This window comes from Acipenser ruthenus, chromosome 35 (genome assembly GCF_902713425.1).
Source record: "Acipenser ruthenus chromosome 35, fAciRut3.2 maternal haplotype, whole genome shotgun sequence".
Lineage (NCBI taxonomy): Eukaryota > Metazoa > Chordata > Actinopteri > Acipenseriformes > Acipenseridae > Acipenser > Acipenser ruthenus.
Genome location: NC_081223.1, coordinates 2,315,576 through 2,337,184, shown reverse-complemented (window position 1 = coordinate 2,337,184; position 21,609 = coordinate 2,315,576). Strand labels below are relative to the sequence as shown.

The window sequence follows — 21,609 nt, the reverse complement described above, 5'->3', positions numbered from 1 at the left end:
TGGGAGCCTGTCTTTGGGCACACACTGGCTAAAATGTTTTTAAAAAACGTTTAATTAATATATAATAAATATATAAGTAAATGGAGAGAGAGAGAGAGAGGAGATAGAGAGAGAGAGTGTCAAAGATAAAGTGAAATAACAATTGCTACAGCGTGCTGGAAGTGCCAGCACGGTACTTGTTTAACGTTCGTCCACTTGTTTTGTGTGTTAGTACGGGTCGGTCGGTCGGTCGGTCGGTCGGTCGGTCTGTCTGTCTGTCTGTCTGTCTGTCTGTCTGTCTGTCTGTCCCGTTCTCCACTCATGAACACCCAACCCCGAGTGAGTCAAACGTGCGTCTATATATACTGTTGTGCTGGGATTCAATTACTAATTAATTATTCACTTGAATCCCAGCACGTGAATTAATGCCTAAATATAATTATACAATTTAAATACTCGTGCTGCACACACCCATTTAACACACCACACGCAACATACAACATATAACCCACACATGCACACAGGGGCGGGGCACATTGCCACAGTTCATTTTATATTAAAACAACAACAACAATAAAAACAGTATAAAAATGCACCAAGGGCTGGATTCATAGACCCTGCTCTTGGACTACCTATTGTTACCTTCAGTAGTATTACTCAGGGTCTGTGAAAACAGTCCTTTATTACTGTAAAATGCAGGTTTGTAAGGGTGCTCTTTCCCTATTCTATATAAAACTGCACATTGAGTCTTTAATGAACAAACTACAGGAGCTTCAAGGTAACTAAAGCAGCCACCTACTCCTCCCCAGTCTCACTTATCATCTTAATCATGTTGTATAAGCACCTCTTCTCACAACACAAGCCAGTGTACTGCCCCTCCACACTGGGGTATCTCTCTCTAATCTTCCACACACTGCAGCTCGGTATCACAGCACAGGAATCTGTCTCCACATCTCCAAAGCGCCACTGGGTGTACTGGTGGTAGGCGCAGTGTCGCAGCCACTTGGTGCTGGCCTGTGCCTGGAGGTCTAGCAGGGGATTCCTGTACAGCAGCACAGATTCCAGCGTCTGCCTGTCAAGGACGAGTCGAGAGAATGTAGCTGAGGTGCTGATGCACTGCCCGGCGCTTCTGCGGCAGCACAGCTCTTCTTTCAAGCTTGTCATCGGGCGGCACTGTCCACAGCGGCACCACGGTGGGGTTTCGTGTTCCTTCGAAGTCGCACCCGTTTGTCTCTCTTCTTGCATCTCAATGTCTTCACTGCGGCTGGGAGGCCTTTGCAGAAAGCTCAGGCATTCTCTCATACTCTCATTGTGCAGCTAGAAAATAAAATATACACAGTATTTATAAACCATGAGAAGAAGCACATACATGGAAATCTAATCACCTGTTTCCATGTTTTTCTTGGATCCACATGCATTTGTTTGACCAGAAAGGGCAATGATATTAAACCTCCCCTGTAGACTCCTCCCCTTCTTTTCTCATACGTTTCCATAGTGACCAAAAGGAAACATTCAACTGTGTGGTAAGGGAGGTATGACACTACCTTCCTGTCTGGAGAAAAAATGTAATTCCAGTAATAAAAATTATGAATAAACTCCCCAAGCCTACCACAAGCAACCTCACAACTTACCCTTCTCACTTGAGGAGAGGCAGGTTTAATTTCCTGTAAGCTCTTTTTGACAGGTCCTTTCACCACCTCTATGTGATCCTCATCCACAAAGGAGATGCACAGAGGACTCTGGAGAAGACAAGACAGTATAGTCCTACCTTTGTCACTCTGGAGATTGTCTCTCTCCAGTCACTCTGCTGTCCTTTCTTTGCTCATACAATTATTATTCTGTAGAAAAACTTTATTAAGTAGATTTCTTTTCTTTAAATTGAAATGCCCAATATAGAGTTTGTCCATTTTCTGCCAAATTTGGAATGCCCAATTAGATTGCTAACCTCGGCAGCTGTCCACAAACCACCTGGGGTACTTTAGCAAATCGCTTATACTGTATGGTGGAGAGTGCTGTTGCCTGGTGAGATGAACTAATCCCAGCCAACTGGCAAATGCAAATGCAGCCACTAGACTGTCAGCTACAGTACAAGATACAACCAAGATTCAAAACAGTGAGCTCTGGATCAAATGACTAACCACGCAGTAGTGTCTTTACTAGGTGAGCCAGTGGGGACCCCCAGCTAACCTTTTCTCATTAACTTCAATGTAGCAGCACTGGTAACCAGTCCTTACCTCTGTCTGATCTTCTACAGCTTCATATTTCTTCTCAGTGTAGTAACTTATGACCTCTTTTTTGCAGCAACTGGGATGAATGTAGTTTGCAAGGAGGAAGTCGACCACGATTATAGTCTGAAAGGTACATAGAGGAAAATGACCTTCATGAGATCCACACTGATTTTAAACTGTGAAAGGACTTTATACACAAAGACAGGGACACATTAGCAGAATACATTGCAACTGTTTTACACTCACCACACCAAAGTAGGCGAGTGTGGATCCAATGTATGTAATCAGCTTAATTAGATCAAATCTTCCAGCCTTTAAAATAAAAAAATAGACATCAAAAGCAATTTAAATGTTTAGAAGAAGAAGAAGAAGAAGAAGAAGAAGAAGAAGAAGAAGAAGAAGAAGAATGTCTTTCATTGTGTCAGGACTCTAAACCAGGCTGCAGGTTTGAATGGGAAGGGGTCCTCACATTAAAACTGTCCCTCCTGAAAGTGTCATCTTGAGCAGAGCAGTGACCTGTTTGAAGGACTGAAAGCTAATTAATAAATCCTATTCTGAATGCAATGCTCTTGGTTACATTTCAAAATAGTGGTTATGAAAGAACCATACTTTTCTTCACAGGACAGGTGTACTTGTTTCAGTGTACATATTCATGTGATAAATTGGTTTAATTTGATATGCACTAAACAGAGTTCAAACTAAGAGTCTTAATCACCTTTCCAGTCACCATGACATCAAACCGGATTCCATACACCTTGAACAATGTGCGCTCTTCCACTCCGTTCTGTTTATAGTATCTTGCAAACCTGTAAATGAAGACCAGCAGATTGTTCTCTGGTATACAGTCCCGCCTGCCATACCCACAGGAATTATCAAGATGCAAATCCTTATCTATTATGGTTTGTCATTCACAAGCACCCTTCAATTCGCAGCAGTACAGCTGCAATAAAAGGGATGATTTAACGGCATAATGTTGTTGCAAAGCGAGTGCGCTGTTATCCAGCTGCATCCCCTCACTGCCAGAATTAGGAGGTTTAAACTGGAATGCAACAGTTCCTGTGCCTGCCACGGGATGGCGCTCCAGCTCTAAGGCATTGTCACACTTTGAAACAACCAAGACAAATGGCAAAAAGCTTTCACTGTGGCTGACAACTCAAGCCTACCAGTCAACAGTAAGCAATACCACCATCGCCAGCTCTAGCTTATAGTATATTAGACACTGGAAGCATACCCCTTCTCTGTAAAAAAAGACTGTACTGATCTGACCTGAAGTTCAAGCCAGGGAATAGGGTCTTCTTGTCGTTTTTCTCGTCCAGTCGTCAAAAGCTGTACTCCGGGACACACTTGTGAAGCAGCCAATCCAGGTCACATTCCCAGTTAATCTGTATTGCTATCACTCCTCCCTGTAATTCAAGTGGAAGTACGATCACCCTCACAAACATGACCATGAGGTATAAGAGGATGTACAGAATAGGATAAAGTAATGGTAATGACTGACATGTGAACAGACAGAGACACCTCCATATAGCCCCACAATCTCATACTCCCAATAGCATGTGCTGAATAATGTGAATACCATGTTTCATCCTGGTTTGATAAGAGATTGTCCAGATATATGTAAAAATGTAAGTGAGACATACGGAGGTACGACTGCCTACACTGTATTCCCATTGCTGGGGATTCCTCTGCGAGAGATAGCAATGGGAATTTAAATGTAAAGACCATCAAATACAATTCCCTGCTGAAGTCTAATAATATGATGCAGAATATTTAGTGCTTCTAGTTTTAAGGATACAAGATCCCCCACCTTTAAACCTGTAGAGAAATAGATCAAATAAAAGTTATTGCAGACACTCAATTTATATTAAGAAACACGTTTGCAGTTTAAATCAAGGATAATGTAAGGGATTTAAACAAATCAGACACACTGCGCTCAAGGTATGCTGGGACACTTGGTACACTGCTGACACAAAGAGCTTGCAAAAACAAGGTTCAGCTTTACACCACGTTTAGGCAAGATATATAAGACAGGCATTTGAGAAGCATTCAAGAGGATCCTCCATGAACACACACCAGCGTTGTGTCGGAAGCTCTCCCAGAGATTAGGGAACTCATTACTCATTCATTTCTGCTAATAACTAGAAGCCACATTATGGAGTCTAACAATAATGATTAAGCTGCAGAAATGTGACACTTGATTACTGGAATCAATAAAGGAAACGTGTTCAATTCTGCTTCAATCCTTGTTGTGTGCACTCCTTGACACACAGATACAGACAGGATGTAGTTTCCTTACACCTGCATCACTCTATGATCCAAACAAGCATACTCTTCAGCACAAGAACAGGGGCACAGTAAGAAAATGAATAAGCATACTCTTCAGCACAAGAACAGGGGCACAGTAAGAACATGAATAAGCATACTCTTCAGCACAAGAACAGAGGCACAGTAAGAACATGAATAAGCATACTCTTCAGCACAAGAACAGAGGCACAGTAAGAAAATGAATAAGCATACTCTTCAGCACAAGAACAGAGACACAGTAAGAACATGAATAAGCATACTCTTCAGCACAAGAACAGAGGCACAGTAAGAAAATGAATAAGCATACTCTTCAGCACAAGAACAGGGGCACAGTAAGAAAATGAATAAGCATACTCTTCAGCACAAGAACAGGGGCACAGTAAGAACATGAATAAGCATACTCTTCAGCACAAGAACAGGGGCACAGTAAGAAAATGAATAAGCATACTCTTCAGCACAAGAACAGGGGCACAGTAAGAAAATGAATAAGCATACTCTTCAGCACAAGAACAGAGACACAGTAAGAACATGAATAAGCATACTCTTCAGCACAAGAACAGAGACACAGTAAGAAAATGAATAAGCATACTCTTCAGCACAAGAACAGGGGCACAGTAAGAAAATGAATAAGCATACTCTTCAGCACAAGAACAGAGGCACAGTAAGAACATGAATAAGCATACTCTTCAGCACAAGAACAGAGACACAGTAAGAAAATGAATAAGCATACTCTTCAGCACAAGAACAGGGGCACAGTAAGAAAATGAATAAGCATACTCTTCAGCACAAGAACAGAGGCACAGTAAGAACATGAATAAGCATACTCTTCAGCACAAGAACAGAGACACAGTAAGAACATGAATAAGCATACTCTTCAGCACAAGAACAGAGACACAGTAAGAAAATGAATAAGCATACTCTTCAGCACAAGAACAGGGGCACAGTAAGAAAATGAATAAGCATACTCTTCAGCACAAGAACAGAGGCACAGTAAGAACATGAATAAGCATACTCTTCAGCACAAGAACAGAGACACAGTAAGAAAATGAATAAGCATACTCTTCAGCACAAGAACAGGGGCACAGTAAGAAAATGAATAAGCATACTCTTCAGCACAAGAACAGAGGCACAGTAAGAAAATGAATAAGCATACTCTTCAGCACAAGAACAGAGGCACAGTAAGAAAATGAATAAGCATACTCTTCAGCACAAGAACAGGGGCACAGTAAGAACATGAATAAGCATACTCTTCAGCACAAGAACAGGGGCACAGTAAGAAAATGAATAAGCATACTCTTCAGCACAAGAACAGGGGCACAGTAAGAAAATGAATAAGCATACTCTTCAGCACAAGAACAGGGGCACAGTAAGAAAATGAATAAGCATACTCTTCAGCACAAGAACAGAGACACAGTAAGAAGTAAGACAACGATCTCTCCTTCAAATGGCCCTTTGTTTTGTTTTCTCATTTCTCTGCAATGAAATGTAGACGATTGCAATTGGCAGCCCTGGCTCTGGGAACAGAAGCCCTGTTGTGTGACTCTATGAAGGGAAAAGAACCAGGAATGAACCTCAACAGCCATTTCTCTGAAATTCTCCCCGGCTTCTTGGACAATATCTCCCAGGCGGAATTTCGGGCAGTATGGGTTCGTCTTTCGGTTAAAAATACACCATCGCAGATAAGTGTCGTTGATGTCTGGCAAAATGTTTCTTCTGTAAAAAAAATAAACATGACATTATTTTAATAGAGCACACTGACTGCACTACAGTAAGTTAGCTTGTAATCTAGAGTCTTACTTTGTGTAATTGAAGTTAATGAATCCAATGCTGTTTTTAATAAAGACGGTGAAGTTTTCTGCTGATTCCAAAATAGCAGGTCTAGGTAGAAAAAAGAATGACATTATTTACTGAGTATCATCTTTCAAGCCCTTTGAGCCTTTATTATTAGGCAAACACTGACGAGAGGCACCTGTGATCTATAACACACCTGTGATCTATAACACACCTGTGATCTATAACACACGTACACAGTACCACACCTGTGATCTAAAACACACGTACTTGGGAGCACCCCTCCTTTCCTCTATCGGACACCAGGCAAACACCTCACAGGTTTTTACTGATTCAACGCATGTGCCAGTCTGAACCCCTGAGGATAAAAAAAAAAACACATTAAGTTTTCAAAATCAGCTTTACTAAGCTTTTTCCCCCACTGTATATCCTTCCTTCGAAAGGTCTCTCACGGTACTGTTTGAATGGCAGATTCTAATATTCAACATTCATCAGGGATGGTTTTCCATCAACAGGGATTGATAGAACATGACTAAACACAATACAAATACATTGATAGGAGGTCTGTAATACACTAGGAAGCAAGTTTACAGGAGGAAATATCGATCAAATAAATCAGTAAGCCTCTTCTAAGAGGTTTTCTAAGTTAGGTAGGTTAAAGAAACAATTACACAGGTAGGTATAGAGACACTGAAAGTGGTTTGAAAAGGTAGGTGCGTTTAATCATACCTTTAAGCCAGGCTCGTTTTGAATTAACTAACATTTAGAACACTGTGTATCTGGGAGTATTCCACTGTTTAATTTAACAATGGAATTGTGACGGGATGAAAACCCTCACTTGTAAATCGTGTTTATTTGGGGAATTTTATTTTCTTAGTCTGTTTTGTACCGGTACTTGTTTTCATGAAAGTTCATTTTGAGCCTCAATGATCTATTCATGTTCATGTGAATGCAGCTGGTTTAGCTGAATTGCTTAAATGGTTGGTAATGTAGTCTGGATGCGCAGCCCTTTGAGCTGCTGCTAGTTCTGTTTTGGACTCATGGGAGAGGCTGGCTACCTGTGTGCGATCCTGCTCTGCTACAGAGAGCTATTTTGTTAGAAGTCTGTTAGGTAGCTTTTGTTTTTGAATGGTTAAAAGTATTTCATTTTAGATTTAATTTAATAAACGTGTGCAATGCTGTGCTGGAACTGCATCCTCTGACTCCTACTCCAGTGTATCAGCGCTTGCTACCATTCTGTCTTTGTCCAGCACGGTCAAGCCCTCACAGGAATAATCCTTGCCGTGGAGTTTTGCAGAATCTATATTCCATTCACACAAACGATAGCAGGTCAACTGAATCAAACACTAGAGCAAAAGATGACATACCATTACTCTTCTGGTTAGTATATTCCTTTGTGCAATCCTCATTTGAGCTGCATATTGTTCCAGAGTCTGGTCCCTAAAGTGAATGGAAAAGGGCGGTTTATGTACACATGCTGCATCATTGGACCTGTTTTTGTTGTTTGTTTTTTTTAAAGGACATCAGCGATAACATTTTAAGCTTGCCCATATGTGTAACATCAGACAAGAATGTTGAAATACACTACAGAAATCAAATCAAACCTCTTTATAAATCACTAAAAAGTTTTGGAAGAATGCTGTGTAATTCACATTTGTGTAAATGGACTCTCAAGTAAGTGAACAGTGAATGAATGACATGCTTCCTGTAATATAGAGGCTAAAAACTGCATCTCATTGTTTCAAGTCAGATTCAGCCATGGAGGGCAAGACAGAACAACACCTGACACTGGGAGAGGGATGACTGTAGGTGATTGGCTGGTAGGTGCTTCCATATATACCGTTGCTAAAATACAATATAGATGCCAACATATTTGAAAGTATTTACCTCCTCACAGTTTCCTTGTGTTTGATTCTTTGTGACTACTGCATTAGTAACAACAAAAAAGGAGTCCTTCCCCTGTGAGAAAATGAGAATTGAAATACAACTTAGGACGAACAGCATTTTAAATGTTAGTGTTTATTATTTAGAGCAATAAACAAATGAGGACCAATTATATTTTTCAATGTTGTTTCATAAAGCAGAATATTGAATTAACTGTATGATGATGAAAGTAAAGGCACTCTGATGATCAATTATATCAGTGAGAAGGTATTCAAGTGTAGCGGATAGGAGCGCAGGACCCAGGGGTTCCTTTTCTATTATAACTAATACAGCAATACTTGATTATGGTTAACAATGTCTGTGGTTATATAAAGTAGCCATTGTTTGTGAATGGAGGTGAACACAAGGGTGGTGTGATGTAATCTGCTCCTGTGCACGAAAGACAAATAACATTGGTTTCATTACTACTCGCAAAAATAGTGAGAGTCAGGCCCGCTGAGAGCCGTCATGGGCCCCGGGGAAGGATTGGTATGTCCCGCTGACCCCCCCCCCCCCCCCCGTTACTACATTCATCCGACTTTGTAGTATACTATAATCTAAACCAAGCTTCTAAACCAAGCAATGATACTTGCAATCTTAACAGTGGAAGATCATTTCAACCGATACAGTATTCTGATAATGGGCTTGAAGGAAACTGTCAACGGCGCATAGAAGTGTACTCCACGTGTAATAGTCATTAATTGGAAGCTTACTTAACATCAAATAACATACGTTTTTAGCATAAACTACATTTTAATGGTGTTGCTATACACTATTTTATTTATCCCGTACCAAAAATAATCTCTGCTCTTAACTAATTGGCTGTATTGGTAAATATATTTGTATTTTAAGCAATATAACCGATCATTCTCTAATTGTGTTTACCACCAGCTGAAGAAAGTACTTTATTTATTTTACATGATACAGTTTTTCTAACAAACTGCTGCACCGCGTTGTTTTGAGCAAATTATAGATCTTAATAATAGAATAATTCATACTGTGGTATATATTGTGCAACTTTGGGGTCCTTTTAACGTTTTTAAAAGTCTTTAAAGAAATACATACAATTGCTCTGCCTTTTTTCAGTTTTTGGGTGTAGTAAAATATGAAATGCGAAAGTTCAAATCATTGTGTGAAAGGAAGTGTTTGACAGCGCCTGGATACACAATAATTTCACCACAGAAGCACATCGGCTCGGTGTGCAGGACGGGAGTTTCTCTTTTTAATGTGGTGCTGGGAACGCAAAGGGTCTTGTGCAGGGATAGTTGTTTTAAAATACTTTATATATATATTAAAAAATAATAATAATAATTTCCCCCTTCATCAGGGCCCCCCTTCGGGGCGTTGGACCCCCTTTGAGGCGTTGGGACCCGTGGAATTTTCCCCGTCCTCCCCGCCCTCTCGGTGAGAGTCTGTCCAGTACAGCTCATAGTAACAATTGTGTAGAATTGCTGCACCTTATACCATAGTATCCGTAACGTTTGTCAACGTGACCAGGTATGTTGTTAGCGTGTTACCTGTGATGAACCACTGTGATCGGTGACATCCCATAATACTCTCCCCAGCTCGGAGTCCTTGGTAACTGCCACTCCCTTCACTTTCGCAGTCACCGAGCTGACAAGGTAATCGTGTTCCTGGTATTTCTTTCCTGAAAACAACATGACACTGCCGAGGTGCAAACAGTGTAAGCAGGGAAAACACATGGTGACACTTACTTCAGGATTATATTGTAATCATGCACAACAGATGTTGTCAGTGTATAAACCTACAGTCCGCAGGATAGAACGAGTGAGATATACAACTCATTTACAAAGGGGTCCTGGCAAGAGAAGATGGCAAGAAACAACATTACAGAATCAATGGCAAAAAAGACATGAATTCAAGCAAGACAAAAAGCAACTAAAACAATCCTAGAAACATTAATAGAAAATAAAAGCATAACAAGTAAAACAGATTTCAATTGACATGATCCTGCCCAGAGTCAAGATTGACAGGATTTGCAACCCTGGTCAGATTTATAATAAATATTTATGAGTGATTTAAAAAGGTATTGTGAAGAGGCTGCTTTTCTGTTCGAAGGCAAGGAGTTCTGAAGATGAGATGCTTGATATACAAAGACACGCTGGCCCGTGTTGAATCTACATTGAGGGGTTTTAAAAGCAGGCACATCATTTGACCTTGGTGAACAGGTAGAATTACATGTCATATGTAGACAGTGCATTTAACTCAAACATATGTTAAGGGTCAAATAGAGGGAAAACTAATCTCAATACTGGAGCACCAGAACTCTGAATCACTCAGGATGATGACAAACATCAGGAATTAATAGTTATAATCCTCTCCTTCATGTGGCAGGTCTCAACTTAAGACCTTCGTTTCAAAACTATGCAAACTCAGGGATCAGAATAGAAGAAGCAAACACTGACCAAAAATCAAATGTATAATTATTCAGATACAAAAATCAGATGTTCGTATTTGATACAAATGACAAAAATACCTTGCACTTATTTACCGTCTCACCAGAATTTTTATTTCCAACTGAGCTCTCAATCACTTAACTAAACCTTAATAATTTGCTTAAATAGACCCTTTTAATTGTTCTCAGCTCCAAAAAAAGACAGATTTAAAATGTTATTAGTAACTTGAAATCTGCAACTGAAAGAGCTGAAAACAAGTAAAACGTTTAATTAAGTAAACTGTACTTCAATTAAAGGTTCAGTAATTGAGAGCTCAGTTGGAATGAAAACCAGAAGGTGTCCCCAGGGCCGGGTTTGAGAAGCCCTGACCTATGATGAAAGTCCTCAATTAGATATGTCCAACTTCTTTCAGAGCGTCAGTGCTTTGTCAGTTGAATTGTGACTCACCAGATTGCTGCTAAAATGATTCCGTGTATACTCCATTTCAGGGATACCAGTTTAACGCTTCTAATCTTCAGATATTTAATTGTATTGTAGTCCCACAGACCCATTCTGCTGCTTCCAAAAGATAGCGTTCCAAATCCTCTTCCTTACACTAGCAACAAGATACTCTCGTCACATGTACTACTGGTTTTATGGGAACAGTGCTGTAGTGCTACATTTTATAGTGCTGGAGCCCTGCCAAAACATATCACAATCTCATATTCAAAACCTAATTGCCATTTCTGCCTGTGCATTTTTTCTTATTAAAAATATATGCAATAGCGCTGAAGGTCGGGTCAAGTCTATCAAAATGAATATACTTCCCAGACATACTGAATATGTCTTTATTTCTAAAGCTTTTTTTTCCCCTTGTTTATTTGGAATGCAAAAAGCCCTAGAATCTGTGGGGATTATCTTTAGATACTGAGGTCAAGCGGAGGTCTTGGTCTTCCTAACCTCCAACTGTACCACTGGGCAGCCAGCATCGGTAACATGTTGTATTGGTTACAATTGCACCCCCAGCATGAATGGTTATATTTATTCCCTGACCACATTCCGGCGCCTCCTTAAGACTCACCTCTTCAAACAGCACCTGTAGAACTCCTCTGTTGTATCCTGGGACACTATCACCCTTCATTTAAATATGCTTTATTTTGCTCTTATCTGCCCCCTATTTTACTGCATTTACAACTATCACTATTTAATCATATCCTGATGTAACTTTCACTATTATCTGCTGTATTATTGAATTGTGGTTCGTCACACTTGAGAATTATTGTATTTCTTGTTTTTATTGTATGACTTATATTGTAACACTTGAATGTATTTGTATTTGCTTGCGATTGTAAGTCGTCCTGGATAAGGGCGTCTGCTAAGAAATAAATAAATATTTAGAAGAAGCCTCTTGTAATGCATCGTCTGTCTGCTCCATGGTGTTGCTCCCTCCCCATTTCTCCTTCTCAATACAGCACCAACCCACTTGTTATTCACTGTCTTCGAACCTGGATTCAATTCCGAAGGTGCTTCGGTCTGCCATCACGTTCAATGTCTGCACCAACCAAAGCCAATCATTTATTTCCATCCTCCTTGAAGATAAGGCCTTTAACATCTGGTATCATAATGGGGCTCCTTGTGTCAAAGACCTATACTTTGAAGGTGCCTTTGCTTCATTTGATCAACTCTCTCAAAAATGTAATTTACCGCAAACTCATTTTTTTCATTCCTTTCAAATCTGACTTTGCACAAAATAAGACCTTAACTTTTCCCCACCTCCCCTTGAATCCCATATTGACCCTTTGCTTAATTTCAATCCCAGCTATAGAGGAATCATATCAAAAATGTATGGCATTAACATACATTTTTGTACCATACTTTTCATTGCCCGTCCCTATCATCAATAAAATCACAAGAGAGCAGGATATAAGCCTTGAGCTCCTGGATGAAATATGAAACTCCAAAATCGTACACCGTAACATCGTAACTCCGGAAATTACTGTGTAAAAGTACACCGGTTACATCTGTCGAAAGTCAGATTGGCGAAATTCTACCTGGGTATGGACCCCACCTGTGACAGGTGCAAACGAGAAGCTGCCTCCCTCATACATATGTATTGGGCCTGTGACAGGCTGGTTCCATTCTGGTCTTCTGTTTTTGAAACACTCTCTGCAGTTCTGGAAGTACCCATTGATCCTTCCCCACTAACAGCTCTCTTTGGAGTTGTGCCCAGTGACTCTCTTAACAATCTGCCACCCTGGCCTTTGCCACTTTGTTAGCAAGGCGCTTGATTTGAATGGTTTGGAAGCAAGCCCTCTCATGTACACTGGGTTAGGGATCTTCTAGAATTGGAAACACTCCAATCCCATAGCCTTACAATCTATTGTAAATAAACTTTGGAAAATGCAATAGTAATTATTTGAGATCTCACATATTAGTAATAAATACACATATTGTAGGTTTACAGTGACCTTGTAGTCTCCACACATTTGGAAAGATTTGTCTTGCTTAGGCACCACTACAATTGGAGCTCTCCAGTTGCTATGGTTGATCTTTGAGAGAGAGAGGAGAGAGAGTAGGGGAGAGAAAGAAAGAGCCAGACAGAGAGGAGAGAGAAAGAGGCAGAGAGAGAGTAGGGGAGAGAAAGCAAGAGACAGAGAGAGTAGGGAAGAGAAAGCAAGAGACAGAGAGAGAGGAGAGAGAGTAGGGGAGAGAAAGCAAGAGACAGAGAAAGAGGAGAGAGTTTCCATTTTTTTGTGCACTACCTGTACATACATACATGCCTGTTCCTTCTTACAAGTTAATTATTTGCAAAGTCTAAAGACTAAAAGCTGTAAAAACTGCATCTTATCGGGAATGCTGCTATGCACCTGTAGCCTATTCATTTTTTGTTTGAAGTCATTAAAAAGGAGTATACTGTGACAGAAAGTTGCAGCAGCCCACCTGTCACCAGGGCTGGATTAAGTTTAATAGGGCGTGGGGTTGTTATCGTTTTGGGGCCCCTCTTTGCACATTCATTTGCTTCCCTTTACTGTTTTACTACCACCACACTCGATTAACATTAATGTCAAATTATTCAGTCTGAGCTGATCCATATTTTACCCGATTCGATGTTTGAATTAGCGCCAGTTTTGAAAATGAGCATTGGCCACAGCGTTCGTTACTGGCAGTTTCAAATACAAAATGGGAAATGCAAACTGCAGACTCTTTTGTCGTAATAGCAAGTTATCTGGAAATGTGCTGTCCTTATCTCTTACCAATATGTATGAGTATAATAGGTTTATAATAAATATATATGCAGCCAAACAATGTTTAGCAAATAATAGAATGATAGTCCACAGCGCTTTCTTATGTCATGATGTTTTTTCATTATTATTTGTGTCAGCAGAATCAGCACAGCTGCACACACAGGAATGACGTATAGTTTAAAAAAAAAAAAGGGTGTTTTTTTGGGGACCAAATGATGTAGGTTGTGTTTTAAGACAACCTAAAAACTTCATGGAAACCCGGTTTAAGAAAGCTGTACGATGTCAGTAAGTCGCACAAGGCCAAATTGGAGCTCAGCCACAAACATACTTCCTCCGGTATTTTAATATGAATTCATTTATTCGCATTTGGAACGAGAATGTCTCTAAAAGAAAACTACATGGAAACACACAACCTGAAACTACTACCAAAATAGAGTGAGAAAAAGCTGAGACCTGTTTTTATCTTTCCATGGAGATTGCCCCACTGTAATCCATATAAACCTAGGTCGTTTCCGCCTGTTGATTTCTCTCCAGTGTATTTTCGGGACTCTAAATACTTTAAATCTTTAACTCTTGCAATGTAAGAAAACAACTGGCAGCTTTTGTTTTATTTATATTAAAGCAGTGAGTTACACTAATATTAGACCTTAGCGTACCCTACTATGATATGACAAGAACACTTCTAACATTTTAATTGTGTCGCTGCTGTCCTTCAAGCAGCTTTTAAAACGCAAGTGGAAAATAAAGTGAAAATAGTTTTTGTTATTTGTTATAAGGGTGTTTTTTTATTTTGTAATGATTTTTCAAGTCCCAAAGTAAATGTAAAAAATGGTCACAAATTCATAATTAACATGGAACAGCACAGGTAAAGCAGCTAATGCTAATTTGGCAGGATTGTGTTGAAAAACAGGCGGCAGGTGTTCTTTCTTCACTTTGATTGTTCTTTGGACAGTGGTAAAGATTATTATGAACAAACAGTGCAGACAATAAGGCAGGTGGCTGAATCAAGGTGCTTTTTAATCTATCGGATTATTCTTCTCGATTTGTCAACACTGAACAGCCTAGAATTTCATCTTGTATTATAACGGCGCAATAGCGCCCTTATTAGGTAAGAGCGGCTGGCAGAGTCTTGTTTAAATTCGATTTTGAGGGTTAAGTTTTCTCAGCCATTTTAAAACAGAACGGGACAGCATTTCATATGCTCTGTGTTCGTGTGAAGGAGATTTAAAAAAAAAAAATCCGTGAGTTAGTTTTTCCGTGAGTTCGTTTTTACATTACAGAATCAAATTACTATTTTTTTTTTCTTTGCGCTAAAACTCAGAAACAGCTGCGTGTTTAAACACCACACCGGGCAGGCGGATAGTACTCACTGACTCGGAGTGCCTTTCTTTGGAACCCAGTTTTTTTTCTTCTTTTTTTCGCGTGCTATGTTTTTTTATTTGCGCATGTGCGCTTTGTTTTTTGCTAACTGATAAGTTACGCATGCGCAGTCGGGCTCCACCACCAACAGTAAATTAGTGTGTATTCGTCAGTTTAATCATTTTCTGTGGATAATTTGAATTCCTTAGGTCACTTATGTCTTGTGGATCGTGACTTTATCCAATTAATGTTTTTTTTAAATGCTTCTGACCTTAACTCAGTGTGTGAAGCTAAACCCCGGATGCAGTACCTTGACTGACAGCGTTATCTCCAATGGGGACTCCAGAAGTTGATGTAGCAACAAATCAAATTGTACCTCTTTTAAATATGGAAGATGCTATTGACACCGGGTGTCAGCAGGCAAACATGTTATTGACAGCTGTTTTAAAAGACAAGAATGAAGATACACAAATCTTGCTAATAGGCATTTTAATTTTTAAATGCATTGCTTTGGTGGCTTTTTGAAGGTGTGTGTACATCTGGTGCAAAGTCTTCTGCACTATACACCAAATAAAATGTTTTGTTATAACATAGTTGGATATGTAATTATTTTATATTTTTTAACCCTTTTTGGTTTTGTTATTCAACTGCTATTTTTAGATGTTTTTAGGTGTACGTCATCAGATGCATTCAATCCTCTATGTCAATGTATAATACGCATATACGCCTATCTATCTATCAGAGGCATTGGCATCCTTCATTTGAAACAATGTTATTCACTGATTCATTTAGTTTAATTGTATAATGTATTAAATTATACTTATTTATCAATTATTCAGCCCAGTGAGAACTAGTGAAGATTCCAGTTGATTTAACTGAGTTAAGACAGGGGGTGCCAAGACTGATGTGTGACTCTCCATAGACATAAGTATGGGCACCCCCTGTCTGAACTCAACATTGACCTACAATCTTTATTAGATCTGGGTAAAACATATCATTGCTAAATAAAAATAGATTCATAAACTGAATTACACTTCTTGTTGGTGTCAAAAAACTGGGGCCAGTTTTTCAAAACTTGTATTCTGTATAACAGTGATCCAGATCAAGTTTACTTTTAACTGGACCATTTTTTTCACAAAATGCTGCTGCTAAATGTAATCCAGCAACAGCATTTTCTGAAAAAAACTTAGCAAAACGATAAGAACCCATGCGGGCCACGGTCAATGCATTTAATACGTTATTAGCTTACTAAGAGTTGATTGCTCAAACTTCAGATTTTTCCATGAAATCCCTTTTGTTAACTTTGTGCTGATTTTCATCCAAATCTGAGATGTATGGTGACATTGGCTGGTTGAATCCACACGGAATAACCCAGAAGGAAAGAAAAAAAAATCTGTTCTGGCTTGGAAGCCTAATTATGGACCACATTTTGGACAGCAGAATACATCTGGAGCAACTTCAAGTCCTACACAGAAATAATAAATCCAGGATTTACATTTATAACAACAAATCCATAATGTCTTTTCTCGTTTCCTGTTCTTTGGAAGGCTGCAGCATGGCAAATCGCACACAGTGTCCCGGTTAATTCTGAAGAACTGATCAGACAGTCTTGAATGTACTTTCTGTAGGCAGGTACATCTCGTTGCTCAATATCAGAAGGTGCAGCTCCATTTAGCAAGGCCTCAGCATTCTAAGGGGGTAGGATACAAAACAAAGCACAATAAATAAGATATGATTGGTGTTCCGAGTTTCTCTTATTTTTGTAAGTATTTTTCATTAAATTTGTATTTTTGTTTTTTTTGATGGAGCCAGACTTAAGTAAATAACTCATTCTTACGTAATTGTCTTCCACTAGTGGATATGTGATGTTTGCTATCTTTGTACTATAATCTTATTACTAAGCTTTTATAATTATTTCTGGCTATTTCTATTCCGATTTAAAGTAACCCAATTGGAGATTGTAAGAAAGCAGGAACTTGCCATCAGGAGAAACATGCCACAGCTATTTCCATCCTCTTGCATGGTGACATCTATTCTGTCTGCTGTCCACTCTTCAAGACTCTCACATGTGACCTGACTGCCATGCCTCATAAGCATTCTACCAAAAGAAAAGGTTACATTTCACTTCATCAACTAATAACTGGAGTCAGTCTTTACATATCTTTTTTACCCTGTGCCAATCTAAATTTCAGTCAAACTAGACTTACAGTGCATTACAATGCTGTAAAACCATTAAATACCTCCAATGTAACAGGTACTCCTCTCTCCTTGATGAATTTAGTTAGGAGTCAAGAGAAACCAATGTGAATCACTGCAGACAGGCAATAGAAGCCAGTCAAAGTCCAGAAGCTGTACCTGTTCAGGAATAGAGGAAAACATTTTTGTCAGCATGTTATACAACCTGCAAAGCACTATATTACTTTTTTTTTCTTTTAAAAAAAACATTAATTCGAATGTGACTTTCTTTGTAGGCTTTCTTTTTAAGATTGATTTCGGTCAGTGTATATGTATATGTATATGTATACACATATATATAAACAAACATAAATATACATAACAAAATCAAATGACTGGCTGGTCAAAACAAAAAGAAAGGCGATGCAATGTAACATTTCAATACACAATTACTTATTGTTTACGACATCTACCCACAATAGATACTTTCAGGGTTTGGTTTCTTTTTTCTTTCTTATTTTCACTTTCGTACAATAATGCTTTCACTAGCATTCACTGTCCTCCTTCTCTAAAATGTCCTGCCCCCCCTTTATATCTGCCTCGCCCATAACAATCTCATTACCCCATTAAACCCCTTTTTTCCCAACCGGATTACAGTTTTCGTTGTGTGACTATTTCTGCACTGCATCACCTCTGCACCTGTTTCTAATCAGCAGCCACATTGCCACACGTGGTGTCAGACACGGGATATGGATCACAACGCATTAGCTGCTGGAGGCACTGGAGAGCAGACGGGACACAGGGGAGAGAAGGAGAGAGGAGCGCGACACTGAGCTCATTGAAAGGCTAGGACTGGCTCTTTCCGCAACACCAGTGATGTTGGCACCAAAGGCTCGAGCGATGAAGATGACAGCGGAGGATGACCCGGAGGCGTACTTGGTTGCGTTTGAGAGGATGGCTACCACCGCATCATGGCCACGGGAGCTCTGGGCAAGCCAGCTGGGACCCTGTCTGATCGGGGAGGCTCAGGCAGCCTACCAGGCCATGAGCGACCTCAGCACCGGCAGTTATGACCTGGTCAAGCTGGCCATTCTCCACCGCCTCAACATTACGACAGAGACCCACTGGGTACGGTTTAGGGAGTACCGAAGATACCCGGTGACACGCCCCAGGGTGGTTGTGGAGCGGTTGTGTGACCACATGGTACACTGGCTGGCCCCTGAGAAGAAAACCAACCTGCAAATGGGGGAATGTGAACAGACTGGCTGTAGGGGTGACGTCAGGCCAGAAAGAAACACACAGACAGGCAGTACTGGTGAGTGAAACTGAGACGCTGCGACGCTCAGTGTTTTAATAACACACAGAAAATAATAGGCTGAACAAAACAGAACACGGCACTTGAGGCCAAAATAAATAGACTAACAAAACAGACAGGGCTCTGGTGCAATGGGGGCAGTGCAGGGCTCTGGTGCAACGGGGGTAGTACAGGGCTCTGGTGCAACAGGGGTAGTACTGGGCTCTGGTGCAACGGGGGCAGTGCAGGGCTCTGGTGCAACGGGGGTAGTACTGGGCTCTGGTGCAACGGGGGTAGTACAGGGCTCTGGTGCAACAGGGGTAGTACTGGGCTCTGGTGCAACGGGGGTAGTACAGGGCTCTGGTGCAACAGGGGTAGTACTGGGCTCTGGTGCAACGGGGGCAGTGCAGGGCTCTGGTGCAACGGGGGTAGTACTGGGCTCTGGTGCAACGGGGGCAGTGCAGGGCTCTGGTGCAACGGGGGCAGTGCAGGGCTCTGGTGCAACGGGGGCAGTGCAGGGCTCTGGTGCAACGGGGGCAGTGCAGGGCTCTGGTGCAACGGGGGCAGTGCAGGGCTCTGGTGCAACGGGGGCAGTGCAGGGCTCTGGTGCAACGGGGGCAGTGCAGGGCTCTGGTGCAACGGGGGCAGTGCAGGGCTCTGGTGGGCGGGATTGCACAAATTAGTTTAAGTGCTGGGATTCAAGTGAATAATTAATTGGTAATTGAATCCCGGCATAGAGATATATAGATGCACATTTTACTCACTCAGGGTTGTGTGTTCGAGAGCGGAGAACAGGAGCGAACGAGAAGGAGAAAATAAAGAGTACACTAACAAATGCTACTCATGCGAGAGGACTCGTTAAATCATACCTTAAGTGTGTCATGTGATACAAAAGCAAGTTTTGCATTTTTGCATTGCCTGCCTCGCCAAACAAGCTCGAGCCACAACACACAGCGCTGCTGCATGGGGACAGAGGTGGATTTTAAAGCGAATGAATCAACGAGCTTAGACAACTTTTTGAAGAAATTGAAAACATACCTCTCGTAGAAATATTTGCTATTTAGTTAATCAATTTATTTTTTGAATTCGCAAATGGCAACTACATTGCCAATAAAAAATCTGACAATCTGAATTGCTTGTATCAAGCTGCGATTTAGCCTATGAGAATCGCTGACACAATTCAAGGGGAATTAGCTCAAATGGTAGAGCGCTCGCTTAGCATGCGAGAAGTAGCGGGATCGATGCCCGCATTCTCCAAATAGTTTTAACGTATCTGCGTATTTAGTCCCAACGCATTATGGAGATACATACAGTGTGACAATTCTTTGTAACAGAGACACCCGCCCTACATGTGTATTTTAAAGCAGTCTGCTAATTTGTAATATTCCCCAGACTGAAAAACTGCAGTGCGCCCTCCATCGTATGCCTTCCGAGAAGCACAAAGGGAGATTTTTTTATATATTTTTTTTTAGCAAAGGAAGAGTTTATGTTATTTGGGAATAAATATAAATGGCTTGAAGTTTGCTTGCATTGGTTTGCATACATGTAATTGTGATTACAGACTTTCCTGTCCAGTGTTGCTTTCTTCTTAGATGTCTCAGTTTCGGTTGCGCAGGTTGGTCTCTGTGGCGCAATCGGTTAGCGCGTTCGGCTGTTAACCGAAAGGTTGGTGGTTCAAGCCCACCCAGGGACGATGCTTTTTGCATTTCTTAATCACGTTAGAAAATGGCAAAGTAAGATGTTATTATTTCCTCCAATTACACAGAAGAAAAAATATGTGTTCTGTTTTTTAGTTCAAAATAATACAAACCAAAAAGATTCTTGCTGTTTGCCGAAACCCGGGATCGAACCAGGGACCTTTGTTTTCACTTCGCGTTCCTCTCCTCTCTCCCACGTTCCTACCACGCCCTCGGACCTCGCCCGATCCTCTGTGTGCTGCCACCACGCCCGACCTGATCCGTGGGGAGAGAAGCCCAGGTGTCCAAAAGCTGGGACACCAACCAATAACCCGTATTTTGTTCCAGAAACAGCGCAATAACAAAAAGAGAGTGAACAAGAGAAAACAGAAAAAATTTAAGTGTCCAAATTAAATCAACAATAAAGTAACAAAACAAAAAAAATGTGAATATGAATCCCTTTGTGTTTTTTTTTGTTTAGATAAGATGTTGGTTATCATGTATAGTAACAGCCACAAAGTACAGCCTTCCGTCCTGTACTGTCCCGCACAAAAAGATAAGAATTAAAAAAAAATTCCAAACCCGTTGGATCCAATGTTTGAATCTCTGGTCAGTTCCCTCAGCAGCGTTCCAACCCAAAGAAAAATAATCCAGCAGACAGTCGATTTCCCAAGATGATTCCGCCAAGGCTACGTGCTTCTGCCTGCACACACTCCTGTTGCCCAGTCCAGTCTTCTGTTTCCTGCCTCCACGTTCCTCTTCCTGTCTCAAATCCCTGCCTTATATAGTCCCACCTGGAGCGCCATTGGCCGTGGCGCTAACCAGGAGGGACTTCCTGTTGCTAGGCAGCACAGCACCCTGTCCATGAATCAGCACAGCAAAAAAAACAGCAGGGGTTTAAGAGGAGCAGATTCCACACAATTTAAAATATACAAAATAAACACACAGGAACCCATTAAAATTCGTCACTTGTGACACTTCCCCCCACTTTTTCTGTTGCTGTCCCAACAACACTACCCTGGAAAATTAATCAGCATAACAGGCTGGTCTAGTACCTAAGTGAGCCCTCTGGGACCGCCTCATAGGCTCCATAGGTGGCACCATGGGCTCCGGTAAAGGCACATCAACATGCGGCCACATAGGCATCAGGAAAGGTCTCATACCATTCATCTCTATTGGGGGTCCTCCCCTTACTGGAGGTGCTGGAGATCTCTCTGGGACTCCTGGGGGGTCCACTGT

At 40.8% G+C, this 21,609-nt stretch overlaps 1 long non-coding RNA gene, 1 other non-coding gene and 1 pseudogene across 2 annotated transcripts; 1 reads left to right on the top strand and 2 right to left on the bottom strand.

Moving 5' to 3' along the window:
• Positions 1-558: 558 nt before the first annotated feature.
• On the bottom strand, positions 559-11,193 carry LOC117395344 (P2X purinoceptor 4-like; annotated as a pseudogene).
• Positions 11,194-17,211: 6,018 nt separating this feature from the next.
• On the bottom strand, positions 17,212-21,108 carry LOC131705112 (uncharacterized). The gene is made up of 3 exons (XR_009310197.1): positions 20,953-21,108; positions 17,466-17,580; positions 17,212-17,323 (listed from the first exon to the last, which is right to left on the bottom strand). It is a non-coding gene; the product is annotated as an uncharacterized LOC131705112 (long non-coding RNA).
• Positions 20,314-20,387, top strand: trnan-guu (transfer RNA asparagine (anticodon GUU)). Its single transcript has one exon. It is a non-coding gene; the product is annotated as a tRNA-Asn (tRNA).
• Positions 21,109-21,609: the final 501 nt, after the last annotated feature.